This window comes from Hyla sarda, chromosome 8 (genome assembly GCF_029499605.1).
Source record: "Hyla sarda isolate aHylSar1 chromosome 8, aHylSar1.hap1, whole genome shotgun sequence".
NCBI classification, from domain to species: Eukaryota; Metazoa; Chordata; class Amphibia; order Anura; family Hylidae; genus Hyla; species Hyla sarda.
This window is the reverse complement of record NC_079196.1, coordinates 233,725,708-233,733,559: the sequence shown is the minus strand read 5'-3', so window position 1 is coordinate 233,733,559 and position 7,852 is coordinate 233,725,708.

Below are 7,852 nucleotides of genomic sequence, written 5' to 3'. Positions count from 1 at the left end.
TATATTATGGGGGGGATGTATATATTATGGGGAGCGGTATATATTATGGGGGAGCGGTATATATTATGGGGGAGCTGTATATATTATGGGGGAGATGTATATAGTATGGAGGAGATGTATATATTATGGAGGAGATGTATATATTATAGGGGAGATGTATATATTATGGAGGAGATGTATATAGTATGGGGGAGCTGTATATATTATGGGGGAGATGTATATATTATGGGGGAGATGTATATATTATGGGGGAGATGTATATATTATGGGGGGATGTATATATTATGGGGAGATGTATATATTATGGGGAGCGGTATATATTATGGGGGAGCGGTATATATTATGGGGGAGCTGTATATATTATGGAGGAGATGTATATAGTATGGAGGAGATGTATATATTATGGGGAGCGGTATATATTATGGGGGAGCGGTATATATTATGGGGGAGCTGTATATATTATGGGGGAGCTGTATATATTATGGGGGAGATGTATATAGTATGGAGGAGATGTATATAGTATGGGGGAGATGTATATAGTATGGAGGAGATGTATATAGTATGGGGGAGATGTATATATTATGGGGGAGCTGTAAATATTATGGGGGAGATGTATATATTATGGGGAGCGGTATATATTATGGGGGAGATGTATATATTATGGGGAGCGGTATATATTATGGAGGAGATGTATATATTATGGGGGAGATGTATATATTATGGAGGAGATGTATATAGTATGGAGGATGTAAGGAGATCTGACCTTATCTAGGTACCCCTGGTACCGAACTTCGGTGGTTAGCTTGATTTAAGTCTTTATCTGGATCCAGGAGAATGAATCTACCAGAAATAACAGGTAACAACACTTTGTCTGGTCAAATTCTGCCTTCCCTCAGCTACCCTAAGGGAAGGCAGTACACCTGTATATCAGAAACAATACCCCCTTTCAAGAGAAAAACTTGATGGACTTAGGCCAATGATAGAAGAATTCCTCAAAAAAGGAATCCTGGAAGAGGTGATTTCACCCTACAGCACGCCCGTCAATCCAGTGACAAAGGCAGATGGTACTACCCGCTTTGTACAGGATTTGAGGGCAATAAACAACATTATTGTGCCTATTGCTCCTATTGTCCCAGATGTCAATTCACTTCTTTCTGCCATTCCTGCAGACGCTGTCTATTTCAGTGCGATAGATCTGAAGAATGTTTTCTTTTCTATCCCAGTTGATAAGGCGACTAGACCACTTTTTGCTTTTTCCTTTGACGGACGTCAACTGACCTGGTGCAGAATGCCCCAGGGATATGCTGATTCACCTGTTGTGTACAGCATAGTCCTCCAAGCCACATTAAAACCATGGTACCCCCCCCCCCCCCCAAGGTTCTGTGCTGCTGCAATATGTCGATGATTTGTTGTTATGTAGCATGTCAGCGGAGGCCGGCATTCAGGATGGTTTATCACTGTTACAATGGTTATCAGGATGTGGTCACAAAGTGGCGCTTAAGAAAATGCAATGGTGTAAAACGCAGGTGAAATATTTAGGGTTTGTCCTCACGAAGGGAGAAAGGAGAATCAGCACAGAAAGGGTCAAGTCTATTGCGGGCCTGGTCACCCCGCACACCAAGAAAGAAATGCTTTCCTTCCTTGGTATGATAAACTACTGTAGACAATGGATCCCTGATTGCTCCCACTATGACAATGTTCTGAGGCAAGCCACTCTGGAACAGAGTCCAGATTTGGTGAAATGGTCTCCTGGAATGTATGATGCATTTGATTATTTGAAATGTTCGCTCATGTCGAGTCCAGGGCTTGGCCTCCCTGACTATAAAATGACTTTTCACATGTTTGCACGCCAAAATTGTAAAACCATGGCGGGGGTGCTGACACAAGAACATGGAGGCAAGTTACGTCCTTGTGCATTTTTCTCAAAGGTGATGCCCACCTCTGTACAGGGGATGCCGGAATGTCTGCGTTCCCTTGCAGCCTGTGCAATGATGGTAGAACTGACAACTCCTATTACCCTGGGACACTTGACCTTCCTGCACACCACACATGATGTTACTTGAAGGTGTACATACACAGCACATGTCAGAACAAAGATTGGTGCTATCCAATTTTGCAGAAAAATCCAAAAACAGGATTGATCTGCAAAGAGGGGAAGCCGTGCATACCAAAACACAACGCATCTGTCTTCATTGCACATTTTTATACAGTTTCAGCTCTGCTAATCCTACATTCCTCACGCTGCTTCACATGCTTTTCCCTTCACAACCTTGAGTCTCTCTACTGATGTTTCCACATCACTGATGCCAAGCAGTTAGTCACAGACTACATACACAGATGCATCACATGTTTGAGAAACAATCCTAACAACCCATTGATGATTCCTCACCAACACCTTGACTACCCCACTACACCATTCACTCACTTGCAGGTGGATTACACGCATATACCTAAAACAAAAGGGAAACAGGAATATGCATTAGTGATAGTGGACATGTTCTCCAGATGGCCAGAAGTCTTTCCTACAAAATCAGAGGATGCTAAAACTACAGCCAAAATCCTGACCCAACAGATAGTCCCAAGGTGGGGCCATCCTCTGGTCATTGAATCAGACTGTGGGCCGGCCTTTACCTCAAAGCTTAACAAGGAGATAGCAAGACTGTTACAGGTGGAGTGGAAATTATTCCATATTCCATATCACCCAGAGAGTTCAGGGGTCGTGGAACGGATGAACAGAACAGTGAAAGACAAACTTAGGAAGGCCACTGCTGGAACATTTGAAAAATGGAAACAAATCCTGCCCATAATACTTGCAGAGATCAGAATGACACCTAATAAGAAGCTAGGGTTGTCACCATTTGAAATTCTAATGGGTAGGCCCTTCCCTACACCCTGGGCACAGCGCCCCCTAGTGATACAGGAAGGGGATTTGGACCTGATCAGAGATGAGTATGTTATTAATCTGATCAAGGTCCTCAGTAAAACTGAAGAAAAAGTTGCTTGTAAATCTCCCTCTCTTCCACAGGAACCAACTCACCCATTCCGGGTAGGAGACCAGGTGATTGTCAAGGCCCTCCAGAAGGGAAAGAAGCCGGGGAGCTTCATCTACGGACAACCCACCGAGGTAGTCGCCATCACAGGAACAGCAGTCCTCACTGAGCAGTCACCCACCTGGATCCACGCCACAAGGATCAAGCTGTTAAAGAAAAGAGAGGTACTAACGGAGGCAGACTGCCGTGACCTCGAAAAAGGCGGAAAAGGGGTACAAACGGGGGCAGACAGCCCTGACCCCCAACTAAGCGAAAGTCTCCATGAGTTCTGGCAGTTAATTGACAAGAATGACACCCCAAATCATACTGATAACAATCTCATTGACTTTTCTGACATGTAGTGACACGGAGAGCTATAAGCAAAATTACAAGCAGCAGAATCCTCTAACACCCCACACCATGGCTTTCAAGAATAAAAGAGCGGTATCTGATTCAACATATGAGGACACTTTAGCAATGGAAACAGGAGTCTCAGATGCCAATCTTTGGGTAGAATGGATGAAATACACAGCAGCTTCCATCAATAAAAGTAATTGTTATATTTGCGGGACTGCGAAACCACATTTGGGTACGGTGCCATTCACGCTTCCCTCAAATATAGAAAAATGTTTTTTAAATCTTTTCAAGAATATTTCTAATAATGACACTGATTGCGGAACCTGGAAAATGAAATACCCTTTGCTAACAGAGACCCCACACTCAGGGGCAGGTATACACATGTACCCAGGGAATTACACATGCTATAGGGGAGAAAAGGAAGGTGTCAATAGAAAGAACTCTACAAAGAGATATTGTGCTAGTTATAGCTCTGTAGAAGTGTCACTCACTCAGAACCAAGTTTTTTCAATAGGTGACATTTACTGGATCTGTGGCGATGGTAGAATAAGGTTCAAGCTAGAGGGCAAGTGGAAAGGAGAGTGTGCTCTAGCTAAAGCCATTATGAACATTCACATATTCACAGAAGGGGGAGAACACGTAAACTCTGCCACAAAAAGGATAAAGACGTCAACACCTGCAGGTATCTTCGATCCACATGTATACATAGACACAATAGGGGTCCCAAGAGGGGTCCCTGATGAGTTCAAAGCCAGGAATCAAGTCGCTGCGGGCTTTGAATCTATCCTTACTATAATCACTGTGAACAAAAATGTAGACTGGATTAATTACATTTCCTATAATCAACAAAGGTTTGTAAACTACACGAGGGATGCGTTACGAGGTGTTGCAGAGCAGCTCCAAGCTGATTCAATTATGACATTTCAGAACAGAATGGTCTTAGATATGATTCTGGCAGAAAAAGGTGGGGTGTGCAAAGTGCTTGTGGATCCTACATCATCCTGCACCTTCATACCTAATAACACTGGTCCCAATGGCAAAGTAACTATTGCAATACAAAAGTTAGAGGACCTGTCTGCCGAACTAAAAAATAACTCAGGTATTACAGATCCCTGGGATCAATATTTTGGATGGTTTACTAACTGGAAACATGATTAACACAATTAGCCATTATAATTTTTGTAATCATTATAGTTATTTCTGCATTTTCTCTATGTGGGATACCATGTATTAGGAGGTTGCTAGAAAAGGGAGTAGTCAATGCCACGGCCACATTTTACCAGGCCACGCCCTCATTGGCTAATGAAGACACTACACCCAGTGGATACATGCAATACCTAAAACTCTACAGAGAAAGGAAGGTAAAAAAAGGAGAACCGTATAGTATAAAATAATATAAGGTTCTAAGAGGGGATTGAAGGGGTTACTGTATTGTATGTATCCATCACACAGTGTCTATATGAGACCAGACCCCACCTCAGAGGACTATCTCACATACTGAAGGGGTTACTGTATTGTATGCATCCATCACACAGTGTCTATATGAGACAAGGCCCCACCTCAGAGGACTATCTCACATACTGAAGGGGTTACTGTATTGTATGTATCCATCACACAGTGTCTATATGAGACAAGGCCCCACCTCAGAGGACTATCTCACATACTGAAGGGGTTACTGTATTGTATGTATCCATCACACAGTGTCTATATGAGACAAGGCCCCACCTCAGAGGACTATCTCACATACTGAAGGGGTTACTGTATTGTATGTATCCATCACACAGTGTCTTTATCCTGTCAGCATTTAATGTTATCTCTTGCTAGGAATGTAGCCGCGAAGGTTAACTAACCATATTAGGACTTCCTATTCTTACATGTGTTATGGCTTTCTCGATCATCTGTCTCTCCCATGAATTCTCTCAGAAACCTCCGTATACCTAATATTATAGGCTAGAGATTATACCAAATATTTGAGTGACGGAAGGAGGGGTGCAACCCCCCCCCCCCCTATATTATGTGCTTACGGACTACTGAATAAACTAGAGTGAATTTGACCAGACAAACTGTTGTTACGTGTTATTTCTGGTAGATTCATTCTCCTGGATCCAGATAAAGACTTAAATCAAGCTAACCACCGAAGTTCGGTACCAGGGGCACCTAGATATGATCAGATCTCCTTACAGAGGAGATGTATATATTTTAGGGGATCTGTATATATTATGGAGGAGAAGTATATATAATGGAGCAGATGTATATATTATGGGGGAGATGTATATATTATGGAGATGTATATATTATGGAGGAGCTGTATATATTATGGGGAGATGTGTGTGTGTGTGTATATATATATATATATATATATATATATATTATTATTATTATGGGGGAGATGTATATATTATGGAGGAGATGCGCTAATTTCTTAACGTAAATTTGTTTTCCCTTAGTCCTAACCGCAGCACAAGTGGGGACTATCTGCCCCTGTGAACTGGTAGGACAGACGGAATGTTAATGAAGTCAAGCAAATAAAATAGCAATTAATGCCTAATTAGCCCCCACCTCCTACCTATAAGAGGGGACACTCCCCCAACAACAGTGCGTTATATAAGAAGTAAAAAAGGGGAAAAAAAAATAACATAAGGGAGGGAAATTTGTGTGCTGCTGTTAGGACTAAGGGAAAACAAATTTATGTTTAGAAATGAACGCTTCCCTTACGTCCTAACCAGCAGCACAAGTGGGGACTTAGCAAGAAGTAATCCTATTGGGTAGGGAGTTCAGGCTGAATGGAATTCAGAACAGACCGCACAAGGCAGTGTCTTCCGAACCCCTGAGGTCAATCCTGTAATGACTCACAAAGTGGAGTGTGAGTGCAGGAGGCTACGGAACAACTTGTTCCAAGGGAATAAGGGCCTGACAGGCCCAGCTAGTAGACACTGCTCCGGAATGAGCAGTGACAGCGGCAGGAGGAGGCTGATCCTGGAAGTAAATGACTCCTTTATAGCCTCCTTAATCCACCTACTCAGGGAAGGCTAGGAGGCCTTTATACCTTATTCCTGCCAAGGAAAGAATATTAGAAGATTCCCTGATCTTCTGAACTCCCTGGATCGCTCAATATAGTTCTTCACCTCTGGGCACATCCAGGGCATGGAGGGATCCTACTCCTGGAGAGGATGGAGAAAGACATAAAACAAGTAAGTAACAACTTACTGACTATTATGTACTAGAGATGAGCGAATTTACAGTAAATTTGATTCGTCACAAACTTCTCGGCTGGGCAGTTGATGAGTTTTCCTGCATAAATTAGTTCAGCTTTCCGGTGCTCCGGTGGGCTGGGAAAGGTGGATACAGTCCTAGTAGACTCTTTCCTAGGACTGTATCCACCTTTTCCAGCCCACCGGAGCACCTGAAGGCTGAACTAATTTAGGCAGGAAAAGTCATCAACTGCCGAGCCGAGAAGTTTGTGATGAATCAAATTTACTGTAAGTTCGCTCATCTCTATTATGTACGATAGGCACCTTAGGTAGAAAGGTGAGTAAAGCATAATGGAACGCTATCTGGAAGGAATAGAGTACATGGCTCAAACGCTAAAAGGTTCTGTAGTTTTCCTAAGCGCTTGGCATTGTAGTTCTCCAATGTCAGTGCCAATAAGAAGGTCACTTTCCAAGGAATAAAACTGAACTCCACCTCTTCCAGGGGCTCAGAGGGGGGACCACTCACCCCCTTAAGCGCTGCTGAGAGATCCCACTGCGGACTAGGTCTTGAGAAACTAGGCTTGAAACATCTGGTTCCCTTAAGGAACTTCTTAATCAGGGGGTCATAAAGTAACGATCTACCGAAGGCTTCAGAAAGAGCTGAAATCTTCACCTTAAAGTGTAGAAAGGGCTGTCCTGCATAAACTGTAGAATAGCAGACAGCGGAGGGTCCTGAGGAACTTCATGATGAACACCACTGAAGAAACGTTAGCTTGACTCCATAGGCCTTGACTGTGGAAGGAGCTCTAGAGTGTGAAATCGTTCTTAAGACCACTGCTGATAGCCCTCTAGAGTCTAGAAGGGACTCCTCAATCTTCAGGTTGTCAGAATGAGTTGGATCCAGGCAGAGCGGAGTGCACCGGGACACCAGGTTCTGCATTGGGGGAAGTCTCCAATAGTGCCCTCGGCTCATCTACATGAGCTGGGTAAACCAAGACCTCTACTGAGGCATGGTACTGCCGTATTTCCATCAATACCTTGGTATCATGGCAGTGGAAGGAAAAGTTGTAGGCCAGCCTGAACTTCCATGTACAAAGCGTCTAGTGCCAGAGGATTGTCATCCCAAACAGGGAAGAATGTTTCCACTTTGGCATTGAATCTTGTCGCCATTAGTCCGGGCGACCTCACCGGAGAGTGATCTGATGAAAGACCTTCTACTCACGGACAAATCCCTTTGGACTGAGACCTCAGATGCCATGATCCACAGCTGCATTC